Consider the following 17,244-nt stretch of genomic DNA (forward strand, 5'->3'; position numbering starts at 1 on the left):
TGGTATCATCTGTCCCTTGTCTACCTCTTTTACTTCCTCCCATGCATCTCAGTCTCTTGATTTTTGTCTGTCTCTCTTTCAGCCCCCACTGCCCTCCTTTAAGTTTCTCAAGCTCTTTCTTGTCTCTAGATTTTGCAATTTCCTTTGCTAGAATCGTTCTTTCTCTGTCTGCCTCACAAGGCTTATTCATACTTGAGGTCTTCCTTACAATTCACACCTCACAGGGCAGCCATGGTCTGCTGTGAGCCCAAGGATGCCCCAGGGGTGTGATGGACCCCGCCGTGCAGCCAGCCCAGATCTGGTGATGGCTGGTGGCCAAAGAGAAGGGCATCCAGGACTGGGGAGTGAAGAAGCTGCACCAGAACATCAGCATGAAAACGCAGAGGAAGACAGGAGATTTCAGTCAAGAACTTCTAAAAATTTGGGAAGGGCGCTTCTATTGCATGTGGATGCAGGATGAACCCCTTCCATAGAACATCCGTTCATTCAGACTTTTTGGCAAACCGTGAACGACAACGGAGGGAATCGACCAGCTGGCTGCCCTTGGGCAAATACTATATGCTGACCTGTCTGGTCCTAAGGTGATCCTTGGATATTCTGAAGCAAAATGGCTGGGAAGGAAGCTGTATCAAGCTTCTTCTAGGTGTCTTGAAGGAGATCCTGTGTCCTGAGGTCAATCTCCCAATGGAGTGAGATTCCCCTTCATTGATATTTATCTAGACAAACTATGCAAAGTGGGAGGGAAGGAGCTCTTGGCAGATCAGAATCTCGAGTTTATCGATCCGTTCTGCAAAATTGCTGCCAAGACTAAGGACCACACACTGTTACAGATGATAGCTAGGGGTGTTTTTGAAGTCATTGTAGATCAGTCTCCTTTTGTACCTGAAGAGGCTGTAGAAAAGGAGGACGTGAAAGTGAGTGACAGTGACCACTCTCAGGGAGAGTCACCTGAAGAAATGATGATGCAGAGCAGAGCAGTCAATAGGAAGGAGGCAGTACTTGGCAAATATCACTCCAGAAAAGACAAAATCAGTGATGAAAGGGGGACACTGGACCACTTCTCCAGTTTGTGGCTGTGGCTGATTGATTTCTGGAAATAACCAATAGGAAAAACATCCCTCCCTTCAACAGGAAGCGTCTCTCCAAACTAATCAAAAAATTCCAAGGTCTCTCTGAAGCAGGCAGTGTATCTCCACTCAGTTTTACTGAGGTCATTTCTGCTGATGAAGACAACCAGATCATCAGTCAAGGAAGGCATAAGAAAAATGGAAATAAGCTTTTAGAGAAAACCAACTTGGAAGAGGAGAAAGGACCGAGTCTTTCTTGCTGAGGAAGAGGAAAGTGAAGGCAGTGGTCAGAAGAGGAAAAGGAAAAAGAAGAACCACCTCCAGCCTGAGGCTCAGGCCCAGAGGATGAAGCCCCATCCCTTGAACAGAATGGGGGTGGGGAGCCCCAGGCTCAGAGCATCCCCCCACCGTCCCCATGCATGGTAAAAGGAAGCGACAAAGGAAGAAGAGCCTGGGGGCCCACAGGCAGATTTAGGAATTGTCAGTGTCTCCTCTAGAGGACACTTCTCCAAGTGGCCCGAGCAGTGGCCATCTGCGAGGGCCTGCCATCGGAGGTGCCCTGACAGGTGGGAGCCATGTCTGAAAAGGAAGTGGAAACTAGGAGTTCTCCTGGTCAGCAGCAGTGGCCTATCCACACTGGTGTGGCCTCCAATGCAGAAGGAAGCTTCTGCAGCAAGCCCAGCAGAGGCAGGAGACAGGCAGGCCACCCTGCCCCAGTGCGGGAGGCTCCAGAAGAAGGAGTTGCCCGGCAGCCTTGACCTCCACAACCTGTCCAGTTAGAAAACAGCAATCTTGAAAAACAGGAAGAAAATGAAAGAGATGTCAAACTTGTAGAACACAATCAGAACCCCAAGTCAGGCAAATCCAAGCTCTGGGAAGCAGTGGGACTGTCAGCCCTTTGAGGAACAGCAGCAGAGGAAGAGAACAACTTTCTGAAGTTTGATACCCCTTCTTACCAAAGCCCCTGCTCTTCAGAAAAGCTGAGCGCAGCGCTGCCACCTGCTCTTCAGATCCTGCTGTCCAGCTGAACAAAACACCAACCAGCTCTAAGAAAGTCACCTGTGGGTTGAACAGAAGCATGACTGCAGAATTTAAGAAGAAAGACAAAAGTATGTTGGTCAGTCCCATGGGCCCCTCCTGAGTGGTCTACAACCCTGAGCAGAGGCTCCTTCCATGGAGTGTTGAAGATCCCCACCAGCTCAACTGCCAGCATGCCCCTGGTGACCAAGATGCCACTGACTGCCACCCCAAAGGAAGGCTTATGGCTATGAATTTCTTCTGAGGATAGTAGCAGAGTCCCTTTTTAATGATTGCTTTTGCACAGCACGTTCTACAAATAACTTTAAAAAAAAATTCACACCTCACAGATTCTCTTCTCTGACCAACCTGTCCTAACAGTGCCTGTTGTACTGTCTTCTGTTATACTCATCTATATTAATGTCCTAGGGCTGCCCCAGCAAAATACCACAAACGAGGTGGCTTAAGCAATAGAAATTTATTTTCTCACAGTTCTGGAGTCTAGCAACCTGAAATCAAGATGTTGGAAATGTTATGCTCTCTCCGAAGTCTTGATGGGAGGATGTCTCCTTGTCTCTTTCTAGCTTCTGGTGGTTGATGGTTGCTGGCAATCCTTGATGTTCATTAGCTGGTAGACACATCACTCAGATCTCTGCCTCTGTTTTCACTTTTGGATACTTTATGTCCAGATTTTCTCCTTTTTAGAAACCAAGAATCATATTGGATTTGGAGGCCCACCCTAATCCAGTATGATTGAATTAAGTGCAACTTGATTAGGTGCAAAGACCCTAATTTCAAATGAGGTCTTATCACAGGTTCTGGGCGAATTGGCGGGGGGTGCGGGGGCACTATTCAAACCAGTGCACTTTAGTAGTATTTACCACAGTCTCCAATGAGTACCAGACACAGAGTAGGAAGTCAGTAAATGCTGATTGAATGAATGAGGGCAAACATTTTTAACATACCAGATGCAGATTCCTGAGACAAAAATTATACCTTTTAGTTAAACATGCAAGTAACTGATGATGCAGTGCCTGCATAATGACAAAGAACCTTCTGTAGGCATGACTTTTGTCCCCCTGCTTTAGAGAATAGAGGGGCAAGTTTCAATCATAACACACTGAAATTTAAACACAGTGAAATTTAAAATAAGTTTACAACTCATTTATCAGCTTACTGTTAAATATCATTCATAAAAGTGGATATTTTGCTTTTAACTCGTTTTCTTTGCATACATCAAAAATATAGACATAAATGCAAATTACACACACACACACACACACACACACACACACACACAAACACACACACATATGTATAGTGAGATTTATCCAGTAGAATTAAGAGCAGCTCAAAACATCATTGGGATTTGTATTCCGGGTATGAGTATGTTATCAGACACGTGATTGTTAGTAGCCCATAACCATTATACTCAGTATCCTCTGAGTATGAACTCTTTCTGAGAATGTATCTTATTCTTTTGCACCAAAGAATGATTTCATAAATAGATATGAGCTGCAAATTGCAATAGCAATGAAATGTATTCAGAAGCTCAATAAGGCTAGTGCTAACAAGAGAGGAAAAAAACAAACATAAACAAAAATCTTTTCTTATACATGATGTTTCAGAGATTAATTTTAATTAACTTGGTAGCATTCAATATATGGTATACTGGCCTCTAAGTTTTATTATTTTAGGTTTTTTTTTTTTCTTTCTTCTTTCAACAACTCTAAGCCCAAAATAGATATTGAAGTCGGTATCATCAAGGTCACAGGGTACACACAACATGGAATTAGCCTGAATGAACCATGTGGGTTCTAGTTAGAGTTTCCAGGAGACTCACTACATGAGTGTTTGTCAGTATTTCAAGGTGATGGGAGATCTATATAGCTCTAGAACCCGGGATGTAGCCATGTGACCATTGGCATGTTAAACAACCTGTCCTTAATTTAATTTCCTCTTTATAGAATGGGGATAATGTTGGTACTTACTTCACAGAGTTATTGTGAAGATTTAATGCATTACTATATGCAAAAGTGCTAAAAACAGTGCTTAGCAGTAATCAGAGCTTGATAAGAAGCTATTGCTATCATTACACAGTACTGATGTTAAATAGAGTTAGAAGTTATTTCTGAAAGTGCAAAAAACCTTTTATCTTAAGGCAAGATGGCTTTAAATGTCCATCTGTACAAAATATTCTTTTGCTTATGTATTTATTTTCCACACAAATGAATTTAGTTATTTATGGTTAGTGAACATGATTTCAGACTTTTGGTCTCCGTCTTAGCCCTTGGTAAATAATGGTCTTAACTTAGTGGGAAGAGTGAAGGATAACTGTTTTGTTTTTGTTTTATCTTTATCTTTTTTTTTTTTTTTTCTGGCATACAACCATCAAGAATTTTGGGTTTTCGAGGTTTGCCATGGGTTATCAATGGAATGTCAAATAACAGGATAAGACCTAGAAGACAAATGTAAAAGTTTAAAATTTACACCTTGTATGAACATGAGATTAATAAGATTTGGGGTGAGTATATTTAAGAAATTCTAATTTTGGAGCTTATCAATTTTGTGAAAAGCCCCTATTTTTCCCTGAGTCAGATTTAATTTTCCATGTATCTTGACCACAATGGTATGGGATATAACCAGTTTCCAAAACCTTTACCCTAAAATCTGGTGGCCAACAGCTTCTGTCCCCAATGACATTATTCTGAGATCCCATAACTACTGAGTATCGTTTTTGGAAGCACAGCAGAAGGCATCTTACAGTGCTGTCAATTTCACTCTCTCCCTCCAGAGCTAGCCTAAAGGTTGATTGCATTTTAATACTTTAGCATAATATGAAATTGGCGAAAACCATTTTGATTGGAAGTTTTAGTATTCTGGCAGCTATTATTTACTCCTTATGTTTTTCCCTTTTAGTTCTATTCTCTTAAAGTACAAAGATGAAGATGTATTTAATCCTAAAGTATGGAAAATATCAGCATAATCATTATTAATCTATTTTTTCTTGCCATTCACTGGTTTTCTTTGCAAGAGTATTTTTGTATTGTTCTTTTGCCTCTGTTATTATGACAACATATTGTATGCTATGCTTTTCCTACCATGTTACAATATTTGCCTTTTAAATCGTCTTGGATTTGCTCACCAGAGCAAATGTATTTATTTTATAGCATCGGTAATAGCAACTTATTACATGTAGCCATTTCATTTAAACAAATTCTTATTAACCAGAAATTTTTAAACTCAATCTTTATGGTTTGAAGAATTTCAGGACCCTCTTACCATGCAGACTATCTTAGATATAAAAGTAAACTTACTTGTCTCATCTAACACAAAAACCTAGGAATAGATCTTCTGTCTTCAGGTGTGGTTGGAACCACGTGCTCTAAGGATATTATCGTTACTGAATTTTTTCTTTTTTCTTTTTCAAATATACTAAATCATTATCAGAGGCTTGCGGTCATTAAAACTACCCTCTTATGTGCAAGTCTGTTGAAAAAGAGAACGTTGCTTTCTCCTCAGTTTGAGCAAGACCCTGGGCCTGACTCACACTGGTCCAGTGGATGTTGTAGCTAGTAACAGGTATTATTTAAATTGCTGGACTTTGCCGACCCCATGGCGCACTCGGGAGAGCGCGGCACTGGGAGCGCAGCAGTGCTACCACCGCAGGTTCGGATCCTATATAAGGATGGCCAAGAGCGCGGTGCGGCCGGTCACAAAAAGACAAAAAAAAAAAAAAGAAATTGCTGGACATTGTTCAAATATTACTATAAAAACTTCATATTTCAGGTTATGTGAGTTTCCTTACTAAAGATGCAGAATTTCCAGCAGTTATGCAACAATTTTACATTGGTTGTAAGTCCAGAACTAGACAGAAACTTCATCAACAAAGACCTGACCAACAGTGAAATGTGCTGTAATATTTCAGGAATACCATGTGCCATTTGTCCATCACCATATTCTGACTTTTATTATGGCCTTACATTTTTTGCATGTACTATGTCATGAATGCGTTTGTAATATTAATGATAATTATGAGCTATTTCTTGGTTGCTAAAAATGGTCAACTTATTTGTTTCATCATGATGTATTCTATGAGAGTCAGAATAGGCTTTGGATTCAGACTTCTGGGAGTAGAATTCCAGCTCTGTAACTTAACCTCCCTAAATGTTTGTTCTGTCATCAGAGAAATGGGCACAAAATTATTGAGATAATGAATGAAAAGAACAAATGTAGTATGTAATATTTTCCTGCTTAGATTTTATGCTGTACTTCCAAATAACCACTCTTCCATTTTGAATATATGAATTCTTAATAGATTCTACTTTAAGACTGATGTCTAAAGTACAAATCTGTATCAGGTCAAAAAGTTTATAATTTCAGAAGAACATCAATGATTATATTATTTGCTATTCTCATTTTATCCATTACACTTCCTTGGCAATGTATTTTGGTTTGTTTATTAGTTGATTTTGTTTTTAATTGGGAATTCTTGGCATGAGAGGCATGTGCCCCAGTGGCAACCAGTCTTCGGGGATACCATGGCAGACAAAGCTCAGTTGAAGCACTGTGGTCTGCGTGATCTGCTTGGAGAAGCCCAAATACCCGCGGCCTGCCGTGTGCCCTACTGCTGAGTGACCTGCTTCCACTGGTCCTGTTGAGAAAAAAATAAGGTCAGCTCTTCCTAAAAAAACTATAAAGACTGTGGAAAACAAAGATGAGGATGACTCCATAGCTGATTTTCTCAATAGTGATGAGGAAGAGAACAGGGCTTCTTTGCAGAGTTTAAAGAATTTAGGGGGATCTGCAACATTAAGAAATTTATTGCTAATCTGTGCCTCAGACGGTTGACGGTCAGCCTTGATCAGGGTGACAACAAAATAAAGCTTATGAGAGCCTACATGCAAGAGCCCTTGTTTGCAGAGTTTGTGGACTGCTGTTTAGGAAGTGTGGAGCCATCCCAGAATGAGGATTCTCAATGTGGATTATTGCACTACTTGCTCAAGCATGTGTTTGACTCCCAGAACTTCAGATCCTTCTCCAGGAGACCAGCTGGTGTGGAGCCCTAAGCAAGGGAGTTGATTTTGGGATGCAGACTGGCTGATGTAGTTTATGTAGGTCTTCACTTCGGTCGATGTGGGCTCATGTTTCAAGCAGATGGGGGCGCTCAAGGTGGCAAATCCTTTATGGAGAGAAAACTTGACATTCAAATTGTTTTTAAATGTTTCATTTTTGTTACAGTTGAGATAGACGTCATAAATGATATCATTTGCCAAGTTTTACACTCAAGTTAAAAACTTAATTAGTGTTAACAAAATGAAGATGTATTGGTCCTATTGTATTTATTAAAAACAAACAAACAAAAAGGGTTCTCCTTCAGTGCTAAACCATTGCAGCTGGTGAAGTGATGGCAGAATAGATGATATGCTGTTTCTTTGGACCCCCAAATTCTAAAAGCTGAGAAGATCAATGTTTACCAAAGATAGGGTGTCCCTGTAATTGGTCAATAGGCCTCTACTTTTCACAAAAATATCAGGGCTCTGAATTATCTATTTCTCTAAGCACCTGTCAAAAGTCAATGGAGAAAAGGAGGATATAAAAACAGATAGTTAACTTCTATTTATAATCTCAATGACCTTGATAGTTTACTAGGGAGTGTCTTCCTGTTGGTAAAGATTGACAGAGACAAGAACACCAAATGCTGGACACTGGAGGCCCATAGAAAGACAGACAAATACCCCTCCATGGACTCTTGCCTTTCTAAGTCACCATTTGTGTCTTTAGAGGAGTTATGTAGTCCATGGGTCACTATTAAACAAGTGGTATATAACTTTTATTTTCTTCTGTTTGTCAAAATGAAGTGACGTCTGATGACTTAAAGCCACCTAAAGTATTTGGTGAGATAAAATAAATTTTTGCTGGTGGAAGAAAGGGAATAAAACAGTATTCAACAACACTAATGATCTGTTCTGTCTATATAACTCATCCTTAGTCTTTCTCTTTTTATTATGGAATAAGAGGGTTTTCAGAGAAATCATACATTGATTCGTAGGTTTATCATGTAATATTAACAAAAGTTATCAATAGTTACAACCAAAGATGTGAGCAATAGCAATAACTAAAACTTAGAGAATATTGTGTTTAAAGCTCTTTCAAATCACAATATAATTGGATACGCATGACAGAATTATAAGGGTGTTGGGTGAGTATTCTCTCTTTTTATAGATAAGAATACAAACACTAGGAAAGGTTAAGTGTCTTATCCAAGATCACTCAGATAGTTAGTGGCTGAGTGGGGAACAGAATCTGATTATTTTTATTTCTTACCCAATGTCCTGTCTATTTCTCCACACTATCTCTCAGAATACATAAAGTGACATCCCTGTGGATGGATATAAAGCCTATAAAAAATCCTAAAAGATTGTTTTCAAATATGTAACAATCATTAGCTGATGTGAATATTGGCAAACCATAATCTTTTTTTGTTTAAACTTTTCGAAGGGGATTTTTACCACATTGAAATAATAGAAATCAGATTTAAGTTCATAGGACTGTGATTTCATTTATGTTTCCAAAAGCATGGTGAGCTTCGCACAAAACAATTTTCCATCTTTTAAGTCTTGCTAATCCACTTTAAGCTAGGCAAGAGTCACACATCATCTCAGCTGCTGTGATCACATACAAACTGACTCTGCTAATCTCTTCAAAGGGGATTTTCCTTTGCACAGGCAGACTGCACAGCATGGGGCTTACAGTTGGTACCTTGCAGAGTTTCCCAGCTTAATTTATCATTCAGCTTTTATCCTAAGACTGTAGCCCAGAAAGTCTCTTCTAAACAATTCCAAGCCCTTTTACAGCTACCTCTGGTTCTCTCCCTAGCTTTTTTATAACTGATGAAGTTGAGGATAGAGTCATTATAGCAAGGATTACCTATGATTTGTGAATCATATGATTTATTTGCACATGGAAATAGAAAACTACCCTGATATTTGACATACTGAGTTTACGGATGTATCTGAGGGTTTTGGTTGTTGGGTTTTCTTAGCTTGGTAAGCTATAAAAAAAAAAAAAAAAAAAAAAAGAAAGAAAGAAGAAAGAAAGAAAGAAAAAGAAAAAAGAAAAAATATCTCTTGTGTCTCTGAATGCAATTTCCATTTTAGGTCAGGCATTTGAAAATCTTAATCATGATTTAGATAGCTTCTAATACATAATGAATGGCCTTACAAGTAAGATTGAGTACTTGGGCAAAATATAAGCATGATTTTTCTTTAACAATTGGACAGAAATTTAAAACTGAAAGAAGTTTGCAAATACTAGCTTGACACATTTCATCTTAAAACAAGCAATTTACATGCATTCCAGAAGCAAGAAAGAAATAGGTTTAATCTGTGACTTCAAGGATATTAATGAACAACCTTATTTTGCTATAAGGTTTGTAATGATATTCTGTAACTATGTGTGATTTAACTCCTCAAAATTATAGCTCAGGAGGTTTGCTTTCATAGTCTTGTGTGTTATAACTTTGGAAAAGTTTATTTTTTAGAAACAACATTATGATTCAGTGAAATACATCCCACCTGACTGACTTCCATTCAGATGGTAACTCGGTAGAGCATGCTGTCATTAACAGGATGGTCACATATTCCTTTGTTGTTATTTAGCAAAATTTACAGGATTCCAATTTTAATTTAGTACTTCTGCTGAGAATTGATACTGGAAATGCTGAAAAAATAAGCAGAAACTTATTGAATAGCCTTTCTAAAGGACCTGAAATCATACTACCACAATCTCTTATTTCTTTAAATAAAATTATTTAGAAAAAAAATTTAGCAAGGAGGATCCCTTGGGAAAAATTAACATGAGCTTTAAGAATCTTGAGCTGACAAATGTATATATTTTCAGATTATTTTCTTTTTTGGTACATATATTGCCCATCCTAAAAACTACAACTGGATGAAAGAAGTGACAATTGTGTGTGTGCATGTGTGTTTTAAATCACAATTATTGATTGCAATATTTAAAGATTCCTTCCTTCTTTCCTTTATTCCTTTTTCTCTCCTAGTTACTCGAAGAAGGAGTTAAGTGGAGTACCCACCTTGACAAAAAAATAAGTAACAATTATTTCATAGTCTTACATTCTTAATCCATCTTTGTAACCAGATTTTAGGTATAGAATGGGGGTATATCAGAAACACAAATTTTCTGGGACATTCAGAAAGTGAGTGACACAAGACACCCACTTTTTCTTTAAATCAAGGATTTTCTGGGGTGTGGGAAGAAAAGTTACAGACTTGCACTTCAAATCTCAGTCACTGTCCTTCTTTGTGGTCTTGCTTTAGTCAAAGAGTGGGCATGATGTCATCTGAAGTCCCTTCCAGTTCTGTCATGTTTTTTAATTTTCAAATGTGAAATGAGACTGAAGAAGAAAAACATGCTCTGCTCTTGACAGGTGCTTTGCAGTGAGTGCCACAATGATTTTTCTTTACTATCAATTCTGCTTGCTACCCACACTGACCCTGCTTTCTGCAGGAGGCACAAAAGTAACAAAACACACAATAACTTTGCTACTCTTTACCATCCTCTGACTTTAAATTGTTACTCAGCAAATAGCTCATTGGAAAGGGAGGTTACTTTGTGGAAAAAATGTACAATAGAGTGATGTTGAAAGCTCCGTTATCACATTCTTAAGCTAAAGTAATGGGTAGTACCTTTGGTCAGTTAACTGTTTTATGGATATAGTAAATGTTATTTTTTTATGGATATAGTGAATCTCACTAGGGTTTTTTCCCCCCTCTGGAGGGAAAAATATCTCTTAAAAATAGCAGTACCTCGAGTATTTTACATATTATGTTCTTAGAAAACCAGGTCAGTTTAGTTCAGTTATATCATCAAGGAGAAAAGCCAAGGGACAACGGATGGGTCACATATGTTTTATTTCAGTTCTTAGTTCAGTAGCTGATAATTCTCTGGAGATAGGAAACTTCTCTCTTGATTTTGAGTGCATCTCTGGCTGCATCCCCACACATCTGTATTCTAAACTTCAAGCCCCATTAGTATGTAGAATACTAGGTAGAGTCCTGATGAAGGTTTATTTGGCACAGTGTTCATTCTGTTATGCACAAGTGCATAGAATTAAAATAATAATTTCTAGTTGATTTCATGCTTCTGTAGCTTAATGGTCTCCAATGCTACCAGTAGATCCATTACACATATTTCTGTACAGAAAAGATGTACTGAAAGAAAATGTCAGCTTTTGAATAAACCTGTGTCCAAATTTACTCCACAATGAAATTGAAAAGAAAATTGGAAATATGACTTTTAGAAGGATTTACTATTCTCTCTTTCCTGAGTAATTTGATACTGTGGTATTCATAATGATCAGTGAAGTACTAAGGGCAATTTCTTGCTCATCTCTACACCAACCTGACATCTCCTGTTTTTCCTTTAAATGCAGTGGAATGTAATTAGCCAACAGCTTGAGGCTTGATTAAAATGTCACATTTTATAAATTTATGGTCATCTTCTGTGCCTTCCTGAAAGTGAAAGACTCAGAATTTGACTCTACCTACATGCCGGGTAAAGGTCTTTATTCATTAAAGAAAAGGGAAATGCATTCCCTGGTGGTATTTGGGAGTTTCTATCCATTTCTGATAATGTACGTGTAAACGGTTTATAAAAATTAAACTTGCAAATGATTAGGTGGATTTTGATTGTTAATTTTTTAAAACAAAAGCTGGAAAATTTATCCTCCCAATTATTTAAAATTAATAGTAAAACTAATAATAAAATTAGGGTTTGATTTCTGATTGCTCTGAATCTCCTAATAAGGATGCTGGAGATGGTGTGATAGATTGAGTTATTGGGCCCACTTTTTTACCCCTTTCTGAGTTCTTGTTCTTTGCCATGGGACTTTGAAATTCTTCCCAGAACAGTGGAGTGTACCTTCCACCTCTTAACCTTGAGCCATACCATGGGATTTCCTTTGGCTGTGGACTATGGTGAAGTGACAGTGACCAGTTCTGAGCCTAGACTGATCTTTCCCTAGGAAAAAGTTGCCCTTCCACCTGGAGCAGACCAGAGTAAGGAGTCAAACTCAGCCAGACCAACGGCATGACGTAGAGTCACTGAGATGACCTCTCCCTAGATCAGCCAACCGCCAACCAGGTGACCCACAGACATGGGATTAACGATTGCTTATTGTCACCACCAGGATTCCATGGTTGTTGGTTAAGCAACAACACTTGACAGACATGGAAATGTAGGGAAAGATTGTTTAGAACTAACTAAACAGCACTGCCCATGAATACCCATCCTGTTACCCAGCACAAACAAGTAAATCACTTCACTTTTAGGGTAAATGTTTTAATAATTTAGCAGAACTTTTTTCCCCCAAAGTAATGCATTTAAAACCTAGGGGTACTGGGGTACTAGAAGCAGAAATTCCCAGCATCAAGTAATTTTTTTTTTTTTAACACATAAGCACTTGCTCTGTTTGTGCACAAGTGCTTGTTTCAGTACACATTTTTAACTGCTTTGGGTATACACTAGAGGTATAATTTCTGGGTCACATGGTAATTTAACATTTAACTCTTTGAAAAACCACCAGTTCTCCGCAGTGGCTTCATCACTTTACGTTCCCACTAAGTTTCTCCACATCTTTGTCAGCACCTGTTATTGTCCTTTTTTTTTATTGTAGCCATCCTGCTGGGTGTGAAGTGATATCTCATTTCATTGCCATTTTTCCAAAACAAAGTTATTCTGGCTGCTACATTGAAAATAGACTGTATGAGGTAAGGGCCAAAGCTTCAGTAATTGGAAGAGTATATATATTATTTTCAGCACAAAATACTGTGGTAGGACAGAAAATGAATTTGTATTGTCTGTTAAAGAGATCTATGAATGCACAGAATATAAAACCATAGACCTATAGTTTTCCAGACAGGGAAAATCATGTAGGTGGTGTTAAGATAAAGAAAAAAAGTGAAAGTGATATCCTCAAAAATGATCGCAGCATTATGCATACATACCATTGTTGCATGTTTGAAAGAGGTCATGCAGTTCTGGAAACCAAGGGCTATGATTGGAAGTGAATTTAGGGCTCATATCAGTCCCTTTTTCTTCAGTTACAGGAAACAGAAAAGCTGAAAATAAACTGGATTAAGTCAGATAGGACTTGGTTTTCTCATACAAATGGTATACTAGGGGGGTAAGAATAGCTTCAGATTTAGTTAGGAAAGAGGCTCAACAATGTCACTTTGGGCCCCCGTCTCTCAATCTGGCCTGAATCTGGCTCTCCTTGTGTTTGCATATGACTTTAGCACTTCCAAATTTTATTTTTTCTCAGCTTTGAATCCTTCAGGGAAGGTGTGAGTTTCTTTCCCAGATGTCCTAGCATATGTGTCATGGCACCTCACTGATTCTAATCGATCATGAACCAATTGCACAGACTGAGATCTCATCACACGCTCTCCCCAGGAAGGTCCCATACCTACCACACAGATGATAAAGGCTGGAGAGATGGATCACCAAATGACTGTGAGTGGAAGGCAGAATTGATGCTAAACGACCAAAATACAGCAGAGTCAAGGATATCTGGATATTTTCCCTGATTTTACCAGTTACTCGTTCTCCTAATTTGAATGTGTTAACATTTCTGAGACTTAGTGTCCTTATTTGATAATTGGGAAAGGAATTCTCTGTTTTACATGTTCATCAGAAGATGAAATGAGATAAAACTTGTAAAATCCTTTATACATCATAGGCACTGAACAAATGTCACATGCTCTTATTATTAATGACAATGATTATAATACCACAGTTGAACTGAATAGCACTCACTCTTTTATATTTCATCACTTATCATTGTGTTCGCCCATAATCTACACTCAGTAGTACTGTTGAATTGGAAACTGTCTATGTTTGCTTCTTTTACTAACATTGACAGGAAGGTTGTCATATGCATTCACTGAGTGGAGTTCAAAATCCTCTCTCTACAAATGCCTTTCAATAAATTCTTGTACTGTTTCTCCTTGTCGCTATTTGTAATTATTATTCAGAAGATATCAATTTATCAAATATCATAGATTTCATCCCATTACTCAAGTATGTTTCTTCTTGACATTAGTGTTTATTGATAGGCCACTGAAATAATTTTCATTTGTATCATTGTCTCATCAACATTTGTAGAGGATATGTCTTGGACTGGATTCCTCCAGTAGCAGAACTGAGACAAGGATCTGAGTGCGAGTAAGTTAATTTCTGGGAGATGATCCCAGGAAGTACTGAAAGGATTGGAGAAGTATGAAAGAGAAGAGAAGGAGCCAAGAAGGGGTGTGTTTCAAGTCAGATATCACTATGTGTAAATGGAACAGAATACTTCTATGGAAACTCAAGGAGACAGAATAAAGCGCTTGGCTCAGAGTTATCCTACCTAATAGGCAAGGGATTTATACACTAACACTCATGTATTTGTGCACGAGATATCATCAGTTTTTGGTTGAAGAATGTTCCCAGCGGGGTTAATTCTCCAACATGTTCAGCACATGGTGCATGTAGCAAAATGGGCTCCAGTGGCAAGAAAAATTTCTTAGGCAAAGAAATTTAGGAGCTTATAGCTGGAAGAGTAAGCCCTGACTGGATAAGGATTGGGAAATATGGTGGGACAGAGATAGCATCTGCTGCAGATATATCTTAGAAAATAGAATGTATTCTTTTTGTGTGATCGTGTGCTGTTCACACTGAAGATAATATACACGTATGTGTGTGTATGTATATGTATAGTAATCCCTGCTTGCCAATCATAAGTGTAGTTGATTTCAGTCTTGTTAAATGCAAATCCAGTATTTAATTGTTATTAATTCATTGTTAGAAAGATTCATTGTTAGTAATTCATTGTTAGAAAGATTAATGCAGAAAATACAGATGTCATTGATTGTTAGAAGAGAAGTAATTACCTGTGATGAACAGCCACCTGCCCCACTTCATATAAATTTTGGGAAACCATTTATTATGGAAAGAGGACTCATTCTTAAAAGTATGTCTGTAAATATTGAGCCACCAGCTGAAAGACAGTAGAAGGAACTTGCAAACTGAAGAAAGCTGTCAAAATCAAGTTTGAAAGAATGGAAAGAGTTAGGAAACAATGAGGAAAATTCATGTGGGTTTACTTAAGCCCAGATGGATAGGTGGAGAGTGGGAATAGAAAAGACTGTTAGATAAGGTTGCTGAGAGCTCCACAATGTTGAAATTATCTGGGCAATGGGACACAGAAAGTCAGAACAACCAGAGCTTTGAGAGTCATTTTATTCGAATCAATCCTAAAAATCTACCTGCTATCACAATCTGTCATGAGGATTCTTACCCCGAAATTGTGTGCAAAATACGTATGTGTGAATGTATTTTTATCTCTGAGGAGAGTTCATTCCTTTTATCATATTCCCAAAAAAGCTTCAGGCACCAAGAGGGATAATAATTACAGGTCTTTGGGAAATTTACAGAATTTACTCATGCTTGGGATTTAGAAGAGAAACTTCTTGCAGTAAGTTCCTAAACACGGTATGACTAGTGCGGACTACAGAGGGGCGATTGAGTGCTGAGTCTGTCGTATGGAGATTTGGGGCCAAGAGGAAGGCAGAACAAATGATCAATTTCCACAGGACTGAAAACCTTAGACAGAATCCCCCTAGAATCTCATTTATTCATTTTTTTTCTCCAACAAATTGAATATCAGCAAATTGAAAATTGAACCAATGCATTCAGAAGTTACTATGTGTCAGGATTGTCCCAGACCTGGGCTACCCAACACCACAGCAATGAGTCATATGTTATCAATTGAGGACTTGAAATGTGGCCAGTGCCACATATAGAAATGATAGTATCTAGAGATTTGTATTTTTATTATTACATGTAATAAATCTACTTTTACATAAATTTTACCTGTTGCCTTATACTATTTTGATGAAGCTTCTAGGAAACTTTAAATTATGTATGTAGCTCTTGTTGTATTTCTTTTGGACAGCACTGTTCTACACACCAGCAAAGACCCAATCCTTATGGACCTTAAATTCTAGGGGAAGAAACCAGACAATCCACAATAAACATCCTATGTGAATTATATCATGGGTAGAGAGTGATGACTAGTGTGGGGAAAAAAGAGAAATAGAGCAGGAAAATGGGATCAGGTATTATGGAGTGGTAGAAGGCATTTTTTGTTTTTTAATTTATCTTTGAATTGACACATAATGATTGCACATATTTATGGGTACAGAGTTGTATTTCAATACATGTAGACAATGTGTGATGACCAAATTAGGGTAATTAGCATATTTGTCATCACAAAAAGTTATCATTTCTTTGTGATGAAATCATTCGAGCCCCTCTCTTCTAGCCAATTGAGAACATACAATAAATTATTAATTACAGATGCCTAGCACTACTGTACACCATTAGAACTTATTGTTTCTGTCTAGCTCGGATTTTGTATTTGTTAACCAATCTCTCCCTGTCCCCTTCTCTCCCCTCCCCTTCCCCAGCCTCTAATAATCACAATTCTACTCTGCTTCTATAAACTCAATTTTTTTTTTCTTTTAAGCTCCCACATATGAGTGAGAACATGTGGAATGTTTCAGTATGAGGGTGAGGGCAGACTGCTTTAAGAAATTTGAACATTTGCACGTAGCATCCTGCAGGTATGGAGGAAGAGTTTTGCAGGCAGTAGGAATAGCAAGTGCAAAGATCATAATGTGGAAGCTTGCCTGACTTGTTTGAGAAACTGCAAAGAGACCTCAGGGCCTGGAGTGCACTGAGATTCAAATGAGAGTGGTAGGGACTGAGGTCAGGGAGGCAAGGGGTGTGGGAGCTTGGACAGATCATGTGGTGCTTCAGACTTAGACCTTGACTCTGAATAAAACGGGAATCCAATGGAGAATTTTGAGAAGAATGACCCAATTTGACTTACATTTGAAACAGATTGCCCTGGCTGCTATATTGCATCCAGATCACAGAGAGGCGAGGGTGGAAGCAGAAGACAAACTTGCAGGCTGCTGCAGTCATCCAGGTGAGAGGTGGAGTCGGCTCAGACCAACAGGGTGGCTATACAGACACTGAGAAAAGGTCACATCTCCAAACCATGTAACTTATCAGGAAAATACTTACAAACCTT

General features: G+C 38.3%; 2 pseudogenes; both read left to right on the forward strand.

Annotated features, from left to right (window-relative positions):
• Positions 1 to 269: 269 nt before the first annotated feature.
• Positions 270 to 2,349, forward strand: LOC134390399 (ribosomal RNA processing protein 1 homolog B-like; annotated as a pseudogene).
• A 1,117-nt stretch (positions 2,350 to 3,466) lies between these two features.
• LOC134390127 (zinc finger HIT domain-containing protein 3-like) lies at positions 3,467 to 7,153 on the forward strand (annotated as a pseudogene).
• Positions 7,154 to 17,244: the final 10,091 nt, after the last annotated feature.

Source organism: Cynocephalus volans, chromosome 11 (assembly GCF_027409185.1).
Source record: "Cynocephalus volans isolate mCynVol1 chromosome 11, mCynVol1.pri, whole genome shotgun sequence".
Lineage (NCBI taxonomy): Eukaryota > Metazoa > Chordata > Mammalia > Dermoptera > Cynocephalidae > Cynocephalus > Cynocephalus volans.